Source organism: Galeopterus variegatus, unplaced genomic scaffold (genome assembly GCF_000696425.1).
Source record: "Galeopterus variegatus unplaced genomic scaffold, G_variegatus-3.0.2 Scaffold1434, whole genome shotgun sequence".
Taxonomy (NCBI): Eukaryota; Metazoa; Chordata; class Mammalia; order Dermoptera; family Cynocephalidae; genus Galeopterus; species Galeopterus variegatus.
The window spans coordinates 1-17,087 of record NW_007727545.1 but is presented as its reverse complement, the minus strand read 5'-3'; positions in this window follow the sequence as shown (position 1 = coordinate 17,087).

The following is a 17,087-nucleotide window of genomic DNA, read 5'->3' as shown; positions in this document are numbered from 1 at the left end:
AATTAACTTTAATATTTTTTAACTTAATGTATCCAAAATATTATCATTTCAACATGTTGTCGTGAAAACAAATGATTCACGAGGTGGTTCACATTTCTGTGTCCACAAGGACGGTGTGTGCGGTACACTTGGAGTCCCCCTCCATCCGGGCCTGCCGCATCCCAGGAGCTCAGCGGCCACAGATGGCTCATGGCCACCACGGAGGACACACGGGCTGCGCCTTCCCCTCGCTCCCGCCCCTGTGCCGGGGCCAGCGCCGCACTGTGGTGGTTACGGAGGCTGTAGAGGGTGTCTGCACGTGCGACAGGGCCCTGTCCTCCCAAATGGCAGCAGACTTTGCTCTCTCCGCAGAGAATGTTCTCATTCTCTGGAAGGAATGGCCTTACGGCAGCACCAGAGGCAGCTGGCGTTTTGGCCAGAAAACACAAGAAATTTCCATTTCTTTGGAAATTTGATCTAGGAAAAGTTGTGTCTCTCATTTTATGATGTAGTTTCATCAGTCAGAGACTGTGAAGTGACTTCTTGTTTTGAACAGTGAATTTTCTTCTGATTCTCAAACCTCAAACTAGCTTGATAACTTTTTGGTGAATTTTCAGATAGGTGAAAATAAAAACAGAAACAAGTAATATACTTTGTTACTGCTCCTTAATGAGGTAGGTGTCTGGCTTCTTGGGCTGCTGAGATGTAAATTTTGAATAAAATGGACTGTGTTTTTCTTTTTAATTCTTTGCATCGGTGCTAACATTCCAGGCTCAAACTAAGTTGATTTTAATTGCCTTTACCTGAACCTTCCCTTTTTCTGTTTATTCTATTTCCACAGTGGGTAATCCTTCATCTTAAGGTCCTTGTGCTGGAGAGAGAGGCGGCTTTAGGCTGGGAGCGCGTGCTACGACGGGAGCGGGGCTGGCGGCAACGTCTGCTCGGATTCCACGGGCTGAGCACATCCGCTGGGCCTAGCCCGCCCGGCCCACCACATGCTGCTGGACAACTGAGCAGAGGATGTGTGAAGTTAGAAGGAAAGAAATAAACACAGTCGCCTCCTTCCCTGCTGACCTGGTTTGGTATGTCACTATTACTCAGCTCCTTACAGAACAGGAGCTTCGAGTTTTCATCCAGAAAGTCAGGGGTGGGGCAGGCTGGCTTCTCCCTGCCGGCCCCCACCCCGCAATGGGGTGGGGAGAGCTGCGGTGGGGTGGCTGTCATCAGGGAGGCCTTGACTCTTTTTCCTTGGCTTGGCCTCCTTCTGAAAATTATTTTTTAACTTGTTCCAAGAGGGAATAAAGTCCCAAGGTTCAAAGTTCCAGATGCATACAAGGGTTCATGTTTCAAGAATCCTGCCAGCCCCTCCTGCCCACCCACCCAATGGCTATGTGGGCACAAGCGCATGTGTGCATACAAAAGCAACTTTTCTTTTGCATCTTTTTGAAACACACTGCAGCAGTCTATGCCCACTGGCCTGCAACTTTTTATTTGTTTGATTTTTTTTTTTTTTTTTTTTTAAAATTGACCGGTAAGGGGATCTTAACCCTTGACTTGGTGTTGTCAGCACCACGCTCAGCCAGAGAGCAAACCGGCCATCCCTATATGGGATCCGAACCCGGGGCCTTGGTGTTCTCAACACCGCACTCTCCCGAGTGAGCCACGGGCCGGCCCCTGTTTGTTTGATTTTTAATTATTTATTCTTTTAATATTGTAGCAAAATAAACATTACATAAAATTTACCACCTTAATCATTTTTAAGTGTACAGTTACAGTTCGGTGGCATTAGGTACAGCCACAGTGTGCAACCATCACGACTGTCCATTTCCAAAACTCTTTCATCTTTCCAAGCTGAAACTCTGTCCCCATTAAATACTAACTCCCCGTTCCCCTCCTCCAGCTCCTAACACCACCGTTCTACTTTCTGCCTCTATGAATTTCACCACTCTAGGTATGTCAGATAAGTGGAATCATATAGTACTTGTACTTTTGTGGCTGGCTTATTTCACTGAGCACGTCCTCCAGGTCCATCCACATTGCAGCATGTGTCAGAACTTTACAGTAGGTGAATTATATCTCAATGTTAAATGTTCTAGGGTTAGAGAGTGGTGATCAGTGCACAACTCTGTGAAATGTACTAAAAACTTTTGAATGGTACACTTTAAGTGGGTGAATTGTGTGGTCTGTGAATTGTCTCAATAAAGCTGTCATTAAAAACAAATACTGGTGAAGGCTCAGTGCCATGGCAGAGAAGGACTGCACGGCCCTCGTAGTGAACATGGGGAGACTCCAGGCACAGTGAAATCCCGCGTGTTTGAGGGAAAGCAAAGAGGCCAGTGGCCTGAGCCCCGGGTGAATGGAGAACGCAAGGCTGAGAGTGGGCTCGGGCCTCCTCACGTGGGCCTTGTGCGTGTGGCCGGTGCGGAGGACATGACTCGAACAGTCCCCTCTGCAGCGTAGAAGGTGAGTGTGGGGCCAGATTGGAAGAACGCAAGGCTGAGAGTGGGCTCGGGCCTCCTCACGTGGGCCTTGTGCGTGTGGCCGGTGCAGAGGACATGACTCGAACAGTCCCCTCTGCAGCGTAGAAGGTGAGTGTGGGGCCAGATTGGAAGTCCGAGCTGAGGCAGCATGGATGGGGGTGGCGCTGGGTGACATCATGGGCTGAATTATGTCCCCACCCCCTCAAAAATTCCTATATTGAAGTCCTGAACCCCAGTACCTCAGAATGTGACTGTATTTGGAGACAGCATCTTTAAGAAGGTAATTAAGTTCAAATGAGGTCTTTAGGGTGGGCACTGATCGAATATGACTGGTGTCCTTGTAAGAAGAAGAAATTTGGATACAGACGCCTAGAGAGGGAAGAGCCTGCAAAGACACAGGGAGAAGGCGGCGTCTGCAAGCCAAGGAGATGGGCTCAGGAGAAACCAGCCCTGCCGGCAGCTTGATCGCAGACTTCCAGCCTCCAGGGCTGTGAGCCAGTGAATGTCTGTGGTTCAGCACCCGGCCGGTGGTGCTTTGTTAACAGCAGCTCCTGGACAGAGCTCTGGTGACAGAGCGAAGTGAGCAAATTTTCAATCTATTTGTAGAATTGGCAGGACTTGCCAAGGGGTCAGATGCGGAGGATGAGGGCAAGGGGACGGGCAGGGCGGCTTCGAGAGGTTTATTTGAGTGAATGATGAGCGATGCAGGAGAGCCCGGGGCAGGCGCTGTGCGGCTTCCTAGCAGGCCAGTCTGCCAAGTGGATGCTGCCTTCTAGAGGTTCATACTGCTGCCACGTGGGTGCCCACACGGAAGCCTGGTGTCGGGGTGAGGACACAGAGCTGCCCTGAGCAGGCAGCAGGAGCTGTGGCCCTCACCCCAGCTCTGGGTCTGCAGCTGCCTTCTCGGTTTCCTTTGTGACCCATGGCAAGGTCTTTACATGCGGACATGGAAGCAAAAGAAAAACAAAAGTCAAGAGGCGCCCTTGGGTCAGTTTCTGAATAGGAGAGGTCATGTGCTTGTACATGCTACGGGGAAGCAGGGTGGACAAGACAGGCAAGGGCCCCTCTCTTAAGACTTGGTTCATGAGAGAGAGAGAGCCCACACACAAGCAAAACATGCGATGCACAGAAGAGCGAGGCAGGATGGTGCTGGGTGAAGCAGCCTGTCTAGGAAGGCCAGTGGCCGGGCAGGCAGTGAGAAGGAGCAGCCCCCAGAAGGCGGGGGCGGCCTGAACAAAGGCCCCGAGGTGGGATGGAGCTCGACCAGCGAGTGGTGGGAAAAGAGGCGAGAACTATCCCTGGGAGACGATCAGGCAAGGAGACAACCTAAGGGTGAAGGGCTGGGGTGGTTCCCAGACGGTCTCCCCACCCCTGGATTGGACCCAACATACTGTGTAGTTTGCCAAAGGCAACGCAGCTACTTTGGGCCAGGGTGACAGCAGCCTGACCTTCTGTCAAGAGTGATTTCTTAGGGATCTCCTCAGATCAGGAGTTGTGGGGAGGAAGGGTCGTCTGCACAGGATGCTGGAAACTCTCTGTCAGCCCCCAGGGTGCTGATGCCTTGGACAGAGCTGGCCAAACACAATAGGACGTCCCCTCCCCAGGCTAGGCGGGGACAACAGAGGCCCCACTGCCACCACGGAATGTGCCTTCTCACTCAGCACCTCTCCTGGAGCTCAGATGGCTCCATTCAGCTCAGAACGTCCTCCTTGGGAGCCCCAGCCAACCCAAACACCCTTGTTTGCATGTGGCTTTCTTTCCCAGCCAGTGCAGCACAGCAGGGCAAGGTGGGGCTTCAGCAGCCCCTCCACCCAGCAGATGCATGATACCCAGCTTTCTTCCTCTGTCCCTGAGTCTTGTTACCCACCTCCCCTGCAGCCCATGGCCCCTGGGGAGACAGCCCCAGTGGTCTCCAAACTCACCAACACAGCCCCTTTCAGACCTCAGCACATGAGTCTCAGAAGCACATGGGGGTCATAGGCAAAGGGACACATGATCACCCTCCCTGTCTGCCTTTCTTCCCCACCATACCTGGTGCCACTCAGCTATGACCAGGTGTGACCACACACCTGAGATGGCTTCCTCCTCTCCACTGTCACTACCCAGCCCTGGCCTAGGTCTCCACTGTTCCTTATCTTGAGTTGTGGAGTCTTCCCCCCACTGCCCACTCCAGTCCAGTGTCTCTGGACACTGCTGTCCAGAGAGAGATCGATACAGATTATCCAGTCTGCAGAATAGAGACCAAAGATTGACCAACAACAACACAGAAAGGATGAGATTTCACAGATCGTATTTTTCAAAGATGGCCACAGCAATGTTTCCCATCCCAACTACTCTTCTAGAATCGTGATACTCCGCCTTGAATCTCAACAATCTCATACTTCTTATAAAAGTAGAAAGCAACAGACAATGCTGCAGAGCTCTTGAGGCTGGGGCATAGGAGATAATGCCTCATCTGCCTTGGGTGCTGGAGCGCTTGCACTCAAAGCCTCGAGGCGACCATGTTTTCAGGATGCCAAGCTAGCTCAATTCCAGAGGTGATATGAAGAAGCCCCGAGAGTTCTGGAAAGAAAATGTCCAGCCAGCTGCTTCAGCTCCAGCCATTGTCTGCCTGAAATCACGTGAACTTCCCAGCTGAGCCCTCCTGAATTCCTGACCCACAGAAGCCATGATAGATAATAAAACGACTAAATGGATGTTTTAAGTCACTATGCCTAGAGTTGTTAGGCAGCAAAAGAAAACCATTTCAAAACAGAATAGAGAGTCCAGGAGATTCACAATATACAGCCAATTGGTTTTCATTAAATGTGCAATAGCAATTCAATGCGGAAAGCCAAAAATTTCAACAAATAGTGCTAGAACTATTGAGTTAACTGGGGGCAAGGGAGAATGAACCTTGGCTTCTACCTAACACCATACACAAAAATTAATTCAAGATGGATCATAGTCCTAAATATAATGCTAAAACTATAAAGCTTCTAGAAAAAACAGAGGAGAATATATTCATGATCTTGGAGTAAGTAGGTAAATATTTCTTGGAAAGGACACAAAAAGCACATAATATAAAATTTTTAAATTGAGAAATTAGAATTTATCAAAATTATAAACATTTATTTCCCAAAAGATACCATTAAAGAATAAAAATCAAGCCATTGTTTGGGGGAAAATACATGCAGTGAACATATCTGACATTAATATATAAAGAACTTTTGCAAATCAATAATGAAAAGACAATCCAAGTTTTAAATGGTCAAAATATTTCTATAGACATTTCACAAAGAAAGATATACAAGTGGCCAATAAGCACTGAAGAGAAGCTTAGCATCACTAGTCATCAAAGAAATGCAAATTAAAACTGCAGTGAGTTATCCCTATATACTTATTAGAGTAGCTAAAATAAAAGACTGATACTAGTAAATGTTGACAAGGATGCAGAGCAACTGGAGCTCTCATTCACTGCTGGCGGAAGTGTAAAATGGTATGACCACTTAGGCAACAGTTTGGCAGTTTCTTATACAGTTAAAAATACACCTCCCAGGGGCCGGCCTGGTGGCGCACTGCTATAGTGCGCCGCTTGGGAAGCGCGGTGGCGCTCCCGCTGAGGGTTCGGATCCCACATACAGACCGGTTCCCGCTCACTGGCTGAGCGAGGAGCAGGAGCAACACCGAGGGTTGTGATCCCGTTGCCGGTCCCGGTCCGGTACGGGGGTGACACTGAGGGTTGCAATCCGTTGCCGGACACGGAAAAAGACAAAAAAAAAAATATATACCTCCTGTATGATTCAGCCATTTTACTCCAAAGTATGTACCCAAGAGAAAAGGAAATATATGTCCAAAGATTTATATTGTGATCCCGTTGCCGGTCCCGGTCCGGTACGGGGGTGACACTGAGGGTTGCGATCTGTTGCTGGACACGAAAAAAGACAAAAAGGAAAAAAAATACACCTCCTGTATGATTCAGCCATTTTACTCCAAAGTATGTACCCAAGAGAAAAGGAAATATATGTCCAAAGATTTATACGCACATGCTCATAACAGCTCTATATTACAGAGCCAAAAACTGGAAACAACCCAAATGTCCAACAACAGGTGAATGGATAAACAAATTGTGGTGTATCTATATAATGAAATGTTACTCAGCAGGAAAGATGAATGAACTGTTGATATACAGAGCAACATTATGAATTTCAGAATAATTATGCTGTTAAAGAAGTCAGATTTTAGAAGTACATAGTGTATAATTTGTTGTATTTGAAATTTTAAAACAGGCAGAATTAATTTGTGGTGATGAGTTAGTGGTTGATGAGGCTGGAGAGGGTAGGGTGGAGGTGTGAATTGACTGGGAAGGGACACAGGAAAATTTCAGGGATAATGATGGTAGGGTTTTGATTGCATAGATCTATACATTTGTCAAAATGCATTTGAATCAAACACTTAAGATGTGTGCATTTAACTGTATGTAAATTTTACCTCAAAATCATTTAAAACAAAACAAAAAGGTAAATCAGTGCTCAGTCTGTGGCAAGTGGGTTAAAATAACAATGATAGCTATTCTAGTTCCTCTGCCTTTCCATATAAATTTTAGAATAGTCTGCCTATTTGAAAATCTACAAAAATGTTTGGTGGGATTTTTATATTTTTGTATATTAATATATAGGAATTTGATGGGGATATATCAATTACTTTAATGTACTGTTGGACTGGACCTGCCCACACACAACCAGGCACACTGCCAGCACCAAGAAGCATGCCAAAAACATCACCTCCATGTGGGTGGCCCACCACAGCCACCACAATAACCACAGCTGCCACAAAAGCAGCTAGATGCCACAACTACCATGCAGATGATCTGCCAGCCAGTGGAGTGCATTGACACAAGGAGAGTCACCAGCAGAGGCCAAAGAAAAGAAGAGAATGTCTCTCTCCACAAAGCCCATTCCAGAGACAGAAGAAGCATCGGCTCTATGATAATATTAGGGGACCTGAACACACTTCTCAGCATATGACAGGTCATCTAGGCAACAAAGCAACAGAGTAACCATTACTCTTTCAGAAGGAGAGAAGAAATCTAGGGTAATTAGAGGTGGGAGGGGGAGGGAGAGGGGGATGGGAAGAGATTGGACAAGAGACATAAAGAATAAAAAGATTTATAACAATATATATGCTAGTAATATTGAGCTGATCAACATATGTCAATATTGAACCCCCAAAATATGTATAATCAATTATGATTCAATAAAAAATTTAAAAAACAAACAAAAAACTTTTGCTCTGTGGAAATGTTTCTCTGTTAAAAGGATGGAAAGACAAACTACAGACTGGGAGAAAATATTTGCAAACTACATAGCCAACAAAGGATTAGTTTCTAGAACACATAAAGAATTCTTGAAATTCAACAATAAAAAAATCTAGTGAGAACATGGGCAAAAGACATGAACAGATATGTCACCAAAGAGGATACAAAGATGGCAAATAAGCACATCAAGGGCACATCAGTAGCCATTAGAGAAATGCGAATGAAAACCGCAACGAGCTATCACCACACATCTATTAGAATGGCAAAACAATTAAATGTGACACTGCCCAGTGCTGGTGAGGATACGGAGAAACTGGATCACTCACACACAGCTGGTGGGAAGGTAAAATGGTACAGCGACTTCAGAAAACAGTTCGGCAGTTACCGAAAAACCTAAACATGGAACTATCATATAACCCAGCAATTGCAGTCCTGGGCATTTATCCCAGAGAAGTAAAGATGTGTTCACACAAAGACCTGTACATGAATGTTAACAGCAGCTTTATTCATAACAGCTACACACTGGAAACAACCCAGATGTCCCTGAGTGGGTGAAGGGTTAAATAAACTGTGGTGCCTCCATACCGTGGAAAGCCACTCAGCAGTAGAAAGGAAGAACTGTTGCTACACACAGCAACCTGGATGAACATCCAGAGAATTATGCTGAGTGACAAAAGCCCATCCCCAAAGGTGACATACTGTGTGATCCCATGAATGTAACATTCATAAAATGACAACATGATACAGGGAAGATTGCCGGAGATTCAGGAGAGGGTGGGAGGAGACGAGAGTGGGGAGTAGGAGTGTCTATTAAGGGGCAACAGGAAGGATTTGGGGGTTGATTGAAATGTTCTGCATTTCGCCTTCATCAATGACAACACCTGGGTTGTGGTATTGTGATACTACAATACAGTTGTGCAAGATGGCATCTTTGGGGAAAACTGGGTGAAGGAATATGGTCTCACTTTGTATGACTTCTTCCAACTCCATCTCAGAATAACAAATTTAATTTAATTTAATTATTATTATTATTATTGTCCTTTTTTGTGACCGCACTCAGCCAGTGAGCGCACCGGCCATCCCTATATAGGATCCGAACCCGCAGCGGTTAAATTAACAAATTTAATTTTAAAGATTTATAAACCCTGACAACCAGTTTATTCAAAGCATCATACAGCTTTTTGGGGAGGCGGACAAAATCAGAAGTTGGACCCAGCGTGATCAAGGCGTAGAGTTGAAGAGTTAAATCCCCATCCTCTAGAATGGGAAGTCAATAAAAAGTGCTAAAAATATTTGCTACTGAAATGTGTCCCACTTTGAAAGTGCTCGTGCTCCATCTGTGTTTTTGTAGTCTGCAGCAGGATTTTAGGCACATAATAGGTAACTATGCAGATATATCTAGATATAGATAGATAATAGATGATAGATCAAATGTTTTATGAACAGTTTTAAAAATCACAGTGGTAGCTTTGATTGTGGAGCCCTGTTATCCTATTTGGACCTGGCTGCATCCAGGGAGTCAGGCTCCGCTGCTGCCCCACATTACAGATGAGGAAACCAAGCTCGAGTCCAGGAATGAGCACACCCCACCCTTAATGGGTGCGCTGAGGCCCCTTGCAGGCAGAGTGCCCCGGGTGTCCTCAGACCTGGTGGCTCTACCTGGGGAACCTGGATCATTACAGATGAGGAAACCAAGCTCGAGTCCAGGAATGAGCACACCCCACCCTTAATGGGTGGGCTGAGGCCAATTGCAGGCAGAGTGGCCCGGGTGTCCTCAGACCTGGTGGCTCTACCTGGGGAACCTGGAGGGGCAGGAGACAGGAGAGAGTTATTAAACATTGGGCACATGCCTGTGCCTGGCACTGAGACCCAAGCTCTTCTCTGCCCTCAGCCACGCAGAAGCTTTATCACCACACAGCACAGACTACTGCTTTTTTAGATTGCTGACTGTTTCTGGAACACAGAAAGTCCAGTCATTTTCTCTGTGGCCTCTGGCTCCCCAGAGTTTTGGGGGAAGGGAGCAGGGGTATGCAATTGATCATTTCTATTTGCCCTCATTAGTGGTTGCGCCCATGGATTTTTTTTTTTTTTTTGGCTGCCTTTCCCCTTCAATCACTGTTGAGTCTTTCAAACAACAACAGAAAGTGGTTGGTTTCTTTGAAAAACACTTGAACTGAGTGAATTTTCCAAATGTGTGGCATTGTTGTAGTACTGAGAGTCCCAGCATGAAGTCCGTGGCCAGCTGACATGACCAACTGCGTCTGTCGTGGAGAGAGGGACAGCGCTGCGCACCCGGGCAGGGCAGGGTGGGCGGGGACTGGGTCTGTTGCTAGCCTTCTGTCTCAAGACGGGGCAGAGTTGCCTGCTGTGCATCTCCTTCATTTCCTGGAGGGCAGTTGGGAGCCTGCCACAGCTCTCATTGTGGCTGAGCTTCCATCCGTCTATAGAATTTTTCTCCTTCTTGCCCAGGATCGGGATGAGAGTGCGGATGATGCCAAGGAGTGTGGTGGATGCAGCCCTGCCTCAGTCAGTCAGGAGAAGGAATAAGCCCCTGCACTGTGACTGCCTCGTGGGCAGACCGCATCCCCCTCCAGAGCGCCGTGTGCTCGCTGGGGGTTGCTGTAAGAAAACGCCCTGGGTGGTCTCTGTCTGTCTTCCTGGTAGAAGAGGGCCTGTTCAGACCCCCGCACTCAGGTGGCTCCTCTGAAAGAGATGTTGTTCTCCTCCTGTGGACAGAGAGGGTGCCAGCCCCATGCCAGTCCATGCCCCCAGCATCCAGGCTCTGGGTCCGTTTGGGCCTAATCTGTTTATAGTTCTGTACAAGAAATTCTCAACAGGGCCTTTCCCTTCTCCATATTGCTTCTTGGTCTCTCTCCTTCCTCTGTGTGAGCTGTTTTGGGTTTCACTGTACTTTGTTGTGTGCAGGGCATAGCAGTCTCGAGAGCTACAGGAGTCTTCAGACATCCTCTGGGCCAAGGCCCACAGTGGACAAGTGTCAACTATTCTGGAAGGGCAGAGCCTCACCCCAGGTCCCACAGGCCCCTCGGCACTGGTGCAGTGCAGACCATTCTCTTCCTCGGGCCACACTGATCCCTTCCTCCCCTCTCGGCCAGCATGCAGGCCCTGCCTGGAGTGGCCCAGCCCTCTTCTCTGCTTCTGGGCTCCTGCTCACCCTTACAAGCCTTCTCTCCAGCTCTCCTCTGACAAAGCCACCACCAACATGGTCCTGGTCACCGCCATGTGGTGCAGGTCTGGGATCCCCACCAGACTGAGCTCCAGGGAGCCTGTGGCCTAAGCAGATTGTCACCTCAGACCCAGCCCAGAGCCTGGCCCACGGGGGATCTCAGTAGGGAATTTCTTGCCCATTGAGAGGGAAACACTGGGATTCCAAAAAGCACTTAGGATCCACATAGGTCCTGATCGGGTCTGATTTGTCCTTTCTGGGTTGAGCTCCCCCGAAGTTAGATGATGAAGTCGAGGCCTGCCTTCTCACCCTCTGTCAATGTCCTGGACAGCCCCTGTGCTGTGTCCCCCCAAATTCATATGTTACAATCATACCCCCTAAGTTAATGGTGTTAAGCGGTGAAGGCCTTTGGGAAATGATTAGGTCATAAGGGTAGAGCCGTAATGAATGGGATTAGTGCCCTTATAAAAGAGGCCCAAGAGAGACGCCTGCCCCTTCTGCCACAGTAAGAAGACTTGATCTGCTGGCGCCTTGATCTTGGACTTCCAGTCTCCAGAACTGTGAGAAATGAGTGTTCGTTGTTAAAGCCGCCCAGGCTGTGGTATTTTGTTACAGCAGCAGGAGCTGACTGAGACATCTGTATTAGTTTCCTGAGTCCACCCTAACAAGGTACCACAGACAGGGTAGCATAAGTAGGGCAGTGACGATGGACGCAGGGAGGCCCACAGGAGGCTGTGCCGCTGAGCCAGGTATGGCAAGCCTGGGAAGAGGTGAGTCTCAGGAATTCTTGGCCCCCATCTCTGGCCAGCTCCTCTTTGGAGAAACATCAGTTTAAGTTCTTTGCCCATTTTTGAATCAGGTCATCTTTTTGTTATTGACAGTCTCTCTTTTTGAACCTCAAAATAAGCTCTCAAAACAGGTGCAGGCAAGACAGACCCCTGAGGCACAGGTTGGGAGATTGAGCCAGGCCTCTGTCCCACACGTCAGGATGAATGGACCCCAGCATGGTGCAGGGGCTTCCGAAAGCTCTAAGGTGCTCTTATTGGACCCCTGGTTTGACCAGTGTCTGTCAGGTTGTCTGTCTGGGAGGCATGGGCCCAGACCCTGCGTAGGAAGTCTGGCAGAGCCTTCTAGTCTATCTTGGCAGCAAGATCCAAATGTGGCCTATGCACGCTGGCCCTGCTCCTGCCAGTGCACAAGCAGGAAGATCAGCCTAAGGACACCCTCACCCTGGGCCCTAACGATGCACATGACCCTGGCTCTGCAGACTTCCCCGCCTCCTGGGCCCCGTCGTAGCCAGTGCTTGCCCAGGGCCCCACTTCCCTGTTCCAAGTGACCCCTCGGGCCTCTGTGCCAGCCCTGACAGTCCAGACCTCTCTCCTGGCTGTGGAGGCCTGTGGCACGTTGATCCCCGATGTGAAACCCCAAGGAAGGAGGGTCTTGACCACCATTTCAGTGTACAGGGCACTCTCCTATCTGTGGTGGCAGGGCTGGCAGCTGCTGTGCAGGCCTGGGCACAAGTCCTGCCCACTCAGGCCCTCCACCTACAGCCCACAGCCGCATGGGAAGTTCTGGAGGGAGGGCCAGGTTAGCACATCAGCACTGTTCTGCCAAGGAGGCCACATGCAGCTGCTCATCGGGCAAGAGACCCATCCCAGAGCATCAGCAGCTGTGTGTGGCTGTGGAGAGTCATGGCTGCAAGAACTCCTATGAGGGGACTGAGTCCCAGGGATTCCTTTTTCCCACATGGTCCCACTCAAGTTTCCCTGGGGCCAGCTCCTAAGTGCATCCTGGTGATGCTCTTTGGTTTAAATCCTCTGAGCTACCCTAAGGGAATGTGGCCAGAAGCGGTCAGGTTTGGTGGCCAAGCCCTATGCCTTCCACGTGCCGTTCTGAGCCACAGGTGAGGTTGAGGGTTCCTTCCTTTCCTGCAAAAGAGCCCTATCCTGGGGACTCCATCTCCTGCCACTCCCCTGTCTAGAGGGGACCCTGAAAGGCTCCACTTTAAAGTCAGCCTTTGGAAGGGGGAGGTAGCAGGTACCGACTTCAGCCCAGGATGTGAGAACTGGGGACTGCAGGCACGCATGGGGCTGGCCCTGGCTGGCCATCAGCCTTAGATGTCCTGCCTCATGCTGTTCTTCCAGTCAAGGGGAAGGAGTGTGGAGGCATCCTGGTATGCAGTGTGCGTGTCTGTCCCCTACACACCTGGATCTTCCTCCCAAGGTCCTTGAGTGGCTCTGGCCTGGGGTGGGTATGTAGCTGATGTTTGATGGGAAGTGAGGTTCACATAGGAGCAACTGAGGAGGCAGGCAGAACCCCCACCATGCCCTGAAGGTGGGAGCAGGAAGCCCCCACCCAGGCCAGACCCACTCTGCCAATGGCCCTGGCCGAGGCATTTGGGGACAGCAGCCCATCACCCCACCCTCCACCCACCTCACTGGTGTGTACTGCACACCTCAGGGTAGACAGAGCCCTGCAGACAACTGATCTCCATAGGCAGAGGCGTCCCCAACAGTATTAGGCCAGGATGAGGGGTGGAGAGGAAACTCCAGTGGGGAATGAGCCAAGACCCTGAGCCCTTGTCCTCACTCTGGCACAGCCAGTCACCTGGGGCCTTGGAAACCAGGTGAGGGACACCTGTGCTGAGGGCCCTGGTGGCAGGTGCCTTCCTCATTAGATTGTGGGTATGTGACCTGCCAAGCCCTCCCTGGGTGCTGCCAGAGCCCAGTGGCCTGCATGCAAGGAGGGACAGTGTGCCATGGGCTGGCCAGGGCCTGTGCCTGCTGTCAAGGGTGCCAAGGCCACTGGGGGATTTGGCCCGCGGCCTGGGTAGTTGGGGCCTGAGTCCTCTACCATGTCCTGTTTATTCCAGAGGAATTTTAGATCTGTCTCTGGCCTGACGCTCATGGGACAAATCTGGAAGGTGGCAGTGGGGAGCTGGAGCTGCCCCTGGAACCGCCCCTGGAACCCTACACTTGGCCCTTGTCTGGCAAGAGAGGCAGGTTGCTGGGAGGGGTGGAGTGAGCTCCGCTTGTCACCCACTGGCTGCCTCGGGATCTAGGTCACCCGTGCTCCAGCCTCCACACTCTGCCTTTCCCAAGCACGTGTCCCCGTGGGATTTTTTTAATGCCTCGGTGCCTCCGGGAGAATCTGTGTTGGCGCCACTTCGTATCTTCTCGTTCGTCTTCAGTTCTCCCACCTCTGGCTGTTCATAAAATCACAGAACCGCAGCAAGGACAGAGAGCCTTGGAAGTGCCAGGACACCTTGGGGAAGGTCCTGTCCAGGGTTGTGCATGGGCTCCATGGGCAGCATCCCTTGGGAGGGTCCCCCGGGGGGCAGGTTGTCAGTCGGCTCTTCCTTACTGAGTCACACCACCCCGAAGCTCCCTGCCCTGGGCTGCTCTCTGCACCCTCTCCCAGGTGCCATCCCTGAGCCCTGCAGGGGACTGTCCTCATGACTTGTGGCTGGAGGCCCACGCCCCCCCCACCCCCAGCGACCCTCATGCTCTGGGTCCCTGGGCTGGCTCACTGCCGCCGAGCACAGGCGCCCTTTGTAGCACTTGCTCCAGCTGCCCACTGAACCGGGGACTCGGTGGGGACCAGGACTTAGTCCCCTGGAACCCTGCTCAGTCCACCCCTGCAGGACACAGGCGGCTTTAACCGGGGCCAGGCAGCACCCTCTCACAGGGCAGCTGCTGTGGACTCTGTGTTCTTTTAATGGGCCTGTCTTTGATTGGTAGTGAGGACTCGTTTGTGTTGCAATCCCCTTATATTTTTCTAACAAGGAAATCAAGAAAAGTCTTCTCCAACAGCTTCCCCACTCTATACACATTTCCCCTTGTGCTTGGAGATAGCCCTGCCTTTGGGAGCAGGGAGGACACCCCAGAGCTCCTGGGTCCCTTCCCCCGCACCAGCTGGGTTGACCATACACAGCACCCTTCTGTAGGCAGCAGGAGGTTCCAGGATCTCAAATACTTCATTTGTAGCCCCCAGACCCTGGCTAACGTGGCTGGCCCGCCCTGTAGACTCCAGGCCCAGGGTGTCAGTGTCCCCACCCAGTATGAACTGATGCTGTTGAGCTTTCCTGGGTGCCAGACGGGGCTGGGTGCTGGGAGCCCAGCAGCAGTCAGGCAGGCCAGTGAGCTGGTCAGGAGTAAGCTGCCACCTGGGCTGTGTCCTGCAGAAGTGAGGCACTGATGGGCTTGTTGGGCTGGGAGGGGCTGGGACAGTACTCTCAGATCAACAAGGCTGGGGAAGGGCAGTGTGGGCAGAGGGCACACCAGTCCCAAGGCGTGGAGGCACCTCCTGACTCAAAGCCCCCAGGTGCTGGGGGATGGATTCAGATGCTCTCACCTGGCTGGCTGGACAAGGTCAACAGGAACAGCAAGCATGGGAGAATGGGAACGATACCTGTAAGCAGACAAAAGCAAAGGTCAGCGGGGCCGTCTGGGCACCATCAGGCTGTTGAAGGATTTGGGGCACAGAAGGGACGAGTTTACTCAGATGGGCTGCCTGATCAGGGCAGGCACCTGGCCAGGCTGGGACCAAGTCACTGCCCTTTGCGGGAGCAAGGACTGGGCTCAGTGGTCCTGGGTTCTAGTCTCAGCTGTTTGATCTCGGGCAGATCTCCACCACGATCTGACTTCTGCTTCCTGCTCTGTACTTGGGGCACAAAACCACCCCATTCCCAGCCCGAGTCAGGGCTGCCTCCAGACGGTCATGTCGGTGGAGCTGTGGTGTCTCAGGTGAGCTCAGGTGTCTAATCTGTTGCCCCCAGCTCGGCTTCTGTCCTCATCCTTGTCCTCAGATGGATTGAACATTCTGAAATTTTGTCACCAGTGGCCCCTGCCCCAGCTGATGTCTGTGTGTCACTTAGAGCAAACTGCCCCACCTCTGGACCCAGCACCAGCATCACCTACTTCCCAAGTGCCAATGACAGGTGCCTTGTTCTTTCTTCACCATCGCTGTGGTTTCCACTGAGGCCACCTCCCCACAGCCTCCTTCCTTCGCCCCATCCTGGCTCTGTGGCCAGAGGAAACCCGCTCACTCCACCGCGCTGCCTGTGCTGAGGGGGAGACACAGCCTTGTTTAAATGTGGCCTCTTGAGAATTTCTCAAAGAGTTTTTTTCTGAAGAGCGTCAAGCTATTTGTAGCCCAAGTTAGTTGAACAGATTTTTCCTGGTGTAGCTTATTTTTTCACTCATTAACTTCTTTTCCTTATGAATTAAAAAATAGCATTTTTTTTCCATGCAAGAATGTTTTATTTACTTTTCTTTGTACCACAGCCAGCACTTTCTCTGCTTGCCGGGTAAGGCAGACACAAACACCCACGTGGGAAGGTGGTGTCCTCCACGCCTCGAGTGAGTGTGGTGTGTCCAGGGTCATGCCCTGTTGCTCCTGCGCACTCCCCGGCATCAGACATAGCACTGAGGGCTGCGCTTTTTGATAGACAGAAGACTTACGGGTGTTTCGCTTGAGCCATTAGCCCCATGTGTGTTGGCTGAAGACTGAGAGCCTTTGTCTACTCGTAGGTATTGTTCCCACTCTCCCACACTGCCCACCTGGCAGAACTGGACACATGTCCCGTGAAGCTGCTGATCCGTTCCCCCATGGCCCATTTTCCTGACTTCAGAAATGTCCATGCAGATGCTCTGCCTGTTGAGCCATGGGTACTGCCACCCAGAGGGTCTCCCAGCCAGGTTTGTCTGTGTAGGGATTCAGGGCTGTCCCCTGGACATATAGTCATGGGTGACCCAAGTCCCAGGGTAAGGGGCAGACCCCACCTCCCTCTTCCAGGCTGGGAGCCTCCAGCCATGCTCAGGCATTTTATATGAGGCATCGACCCAAGGCTGCCCTTGACTTTGTCCTTCCAGAGAGTGGCTTCCAGTCCTATTTATTACATGAACTCCACACTGATTCTCCTTAAACTCTGTCCTCTAATCCAACTGCACTTCTTTAAGTAATCTTTTGGGATGTACTACCGTAATAAAAAAAAAAAAAATCATGTTTTTGTGGTATATCTCATCCTTTTTGTCTCCTATCTCCAAAATTGTTTTAAAACCTATTACTCTTGGGGCCAGCCCATGACTCACTTGGGAGAGTGTGGTGCTGATAACACAAAGGCCACGGGTTCGGATCCCTATATAGG